Source organism: Phoca vitulina, unplaced genomic scaffold (assembly GCF_004348235.1).
Source record: "Phoca vitulina isolate PV1807 unplaced genomic scaffold, GSC_HSeal_1.0 scaffold5, whole genome shotgun sequence".
Classification (NCBI taxonomy): domain Eukaryota; kingdom Metazoa; phylum Chordata; class Mammalia; order Carnivora; family Phocidae; genus Phoca; species Phoca vitulina.
In genome coordinates, this window is record NW_022589708.1 from 36,759,002 (window position 1) to 36,762,998 (window position 3,997).

Below are 3,997 nucleotides of genomic sequence, written 5' to 3' on the forward strand. Positions count from 1 at the left end.
TTTTCTGAATCTTTGTATATTCATCCATTTTGCTAAGAGTAAATTTTGCTATGGAGAGGTTTTCTTTATTTTTCATTTGAACAAATACATAACTCTTCTTTTTTTTTTTTTTTTTTTTAAAGATTTTATTTATTTATTTGACAGAGAGAGACACAGCCAGAGAGGGAACACAAGCAGGGGGAGTGGGAGAGGGAGAAGCAGGCTTCCCGCTGAGCAGGGAGCCCGATGTGGGACTCGATCCCAGGACCCTGGGATCATGACCTGAGCCGAAGGCAGACGCTTAACGACTGAGCCACCCAGGCGCCCAATAACTCTTCTTTTTTTTTTGTATAGATTCTAGATTTTCTCTTTTTTATGATGATATGTTTTATGTGTTACATTAGGATGTCCTATATCTTGAAGTATATCTGTATCTTATGTATGGTGTTACGGGCTGAACTGTATTCTCCTAAAATTTATATGTTGAGTTCCTAACCCACCAGTACTTCAGAATGTGCCAACATTTGGAGATAGGGACTTGAATGAGATAATTAAGGTAAAGTGAAGTCACATGAGAGGGTCCTAATAAGAAACATTAAAACACAGACACACAAAGGGAAGACCATGTGAAGACACAGAAGATGACCATAAAGAAGCCAAGGAGAGAGACCTCAGACCACAATCCTGCCAACATTTTGATCTTAGACTTGTAGACTCCAGAACTATGAGGAAATAAATTAGTTATTTAAGCCTCCCGATCTGTGATACTTCATTATAGCAGCCCTAGCAAACAACTGTATATGGGTACAGATATTAATGTATAGATATTTCACATATCCATTCAAAAATTGTTGTGTTTTGGTGGTAGTGATGGAAAGAAGTGGAGAATGTGCCTAACTTCACTTTATCAGATAATAATCTATTGTGAAAATCGCCAAGTGGCTAAGTCATCTTTTATTCAATGTATTAAATAACACTTATCACTAATTAAATTCCTTTATATACCTGCATCAGATTTTGGACTCACTCACTTTCTGCACTATAGAGGAGGCTATATGGAAGTTTGCCTCTGGAAAACCAAATTTTCAGACATGTCATCAGTGAAGGGGACTTGGAAACACAGTGAATTTTGTTGGCTCTAATAGCTGACATCTGTGGGATTTAACTTAATTCCAAAGTTTACCTGGTGCTCTACTGCCTGCTTTAATCTTAAGATTGGTTCAGGAACTGTGGGACACATGACTTAATGCTGTTGTAGGAGAAAAGTACTTGGTTGTGAAGCCATTCAAAGAAGGATAGATTATCTCTGATTTACTAATAATTGGCTATGTCTACCAGAAAAATAAATGAATCCAGTCTAGAATATCCCAGTTTTCTAAAATTAAACTGACCCCTTCTATCATATGATTTCTGTTAACTATGAACATAATCTTACAGATTATATGTGTCTGAATTTTTCCTAGGTTGAATACAGATTAGAAGTATGATTTAGATGTACTTTACTTTAAAGTATTTGCACTTTTTTCTTGTCGTATGTAAGTAATTAGAAACACTCGTCATCTTATTTTCAGTTTAAAGTAATTAATATGCATTATTCTGAACATTCATTTCAGAATAATAGCATGATTGTTTATTCTTACATCTAAATTGAAGAGCTTATTAAAATTTTTAAATAATGTTATCACTGCAGTTTTCAGTTAACCATGACATTTTCCTGATTTGGTAAACTATATTTAAAGCAATTAATTTATAAGTGGATTTATTGTTACAAATATATACAGCAAAACATGTCATTGTTTAACTGAAAATACCTTAAACTTTTTTAAATATTAGAATTTTCAAAAAACAAATATAAAATAATAACAGAAGGAAGACATTTCAGTTTATCAAATGCTTATTGCCTTATTGCCTCAATCAAATTTTATAACAAGCCAACATCAGTTTCTAAAATTAATAAGCATTTATTTGGCTCATAGGACTGTGGGTTGGTGATTAAGACTTGGCTCTTCTGGGGCGCCTGGGTGGCTCAGTCGTTAAGCATCTGCCTTTGGCTCAGGTCATGATCCCAGAGTCCTGGGATCGAGCCCCACATGGGGCTCCACGCCCAGCAGGAAGCCTGCTTCTCCCTCTCCCACTCCCCCTGCTTGTGTTCCTTCTCTCACTGTCTCTATCTCTGTCAAATAAAGAAATAAAATCTTAAAAAAAAAAAAAAAAAGACTTGGCTCTTCTGGGTTCTTCCAGCTTATGCTGGATTTATGCATATGCCTGTGCTCAGATGGTTGTTGGCCTCCAATGGGTTGACTGGTAGAAACTGAATCTGTTCAACAAGTCTCCTACCTCAAAGCAAGCTAGACCAGGAGTGCTCTGAGGGCAATGGTAAAGATAGGAGCATGTAAGTAGAAATAGGCAAACATTCTTTGAGGTTCTGCTTATGTCATTTGGTCACATCTCCTTAGCTAAAGCAAATCAGGTGGTTTAGCTTAGATTCACTGTGGGAGAACAATTGGAGTGAACATAAGGAGTGATGACATAATAGAACTGTTTTTGCAGATTATCACATTTGGGAAATTGGATCCCTAGTGTTCATAGCAAAGATTTCTAGAAGTCCTTTTGGTCTCATTTGTTATGGCATTATGTGTTTTAGTGATTCAAATTTTTACCTCTAGTTTTCTAACGAGCTTAAATCAGAAAGGTTTTTAATAAATTTTGTCAAAGATATTAAAATTTTCCACTATGCAGTAATAGTGATAGTTTCTATAAACCGAATGTTGTTAGATACTTTTAGCAGGTGTAAAATACATCTATAATACATGTAATTTTACTGTCTCAAAGATACATCCAAGAATTTTACAATTTAAAAATAAAAGTTGGAGTAGAATCATGGGTAATACCAAATATCCTATTTTAATATTGTTGAGTAAACTTATCTTGTTAGTTAATTTTTTTCAAAAATAATATAAATATCAAAATTAGGTGAATCATGATTATTTGTTTCATTTTGTTTTTATTTAGTAAAATAAATAACCCTAAATTCGTTCTCCTTTGTTGATCCAACTGTATGTCCTTTGGCTTTTCACTATGAATTTAATTTAGTTTATTGCACCTTGTTCAGTGCAGAATCTGTAATTTTGGACAGCTCTAATATTTTCCTAGCATCCTTAACTATACAACGATTTCCTTTTGGAGGCCCCTACTGAGCCATTTTCTTGGGATTGCTGTCTGGCCTATTACAATCTCTGAACATAAGGTATAGTATCCTGAACATAAAATAGCTGTTTATCTGTTCTCAATTTCTTCTTGAATTTGTGCAATTTTCCAGTTACTTTATGCTTTTCATTCTCCATTACAAAATTATGTACTAATATTTTTTAAGAACAGTGACTATAATTCTTAAATAATTATGTAAATATTAAAATATATGCCTTGACAAAAATAAGATAATGATAATAGTGTTTTAGAGGAAAAAGATCTTGCTTCATTATTTCAATTATCCTTTTATTTTTCCTGTTTAAAATATGAATCATTGCATGCTGATGAAGAACTACACAATTGAAGCTAATAGAATTAAAATCAGCTTGCCTACCCATAGTAGAAGCAGGTTCTTAGAAGTTACAATTTAAGGTACCCCCAAAAAAGTTGGAAATAAAACAAATTTAAACAATGAAAAAAAATGAATCATGGTCAACAAAGTGTAGACCATTAATGTCTTAGGAAATTTATTTGAAAGATAAATAACTGAGGCTATCAATATCTGAAATTAATTGGACAGTATTCTCTATTTAAAATGCACAAAATCAGGGATTATAAAACATCTAGATTTCATTGTTTTCTTTAAGCAATTTTCAAGTACTTTGACTTTGTATTGGTAAATGTTTAACTATTAGCTTTACGAAAGAAAAGAAAGAAAGAAAGAAAGAAAGAAAGAAAAGAAAGAAAGAAAGAAAGAAAGAAAGTGAGAGAGAGAAAGAAAGAAAGAAAGAAAGAAAGAAAGAAAGAAAGAAAGAAAGAAAGAAAGAAA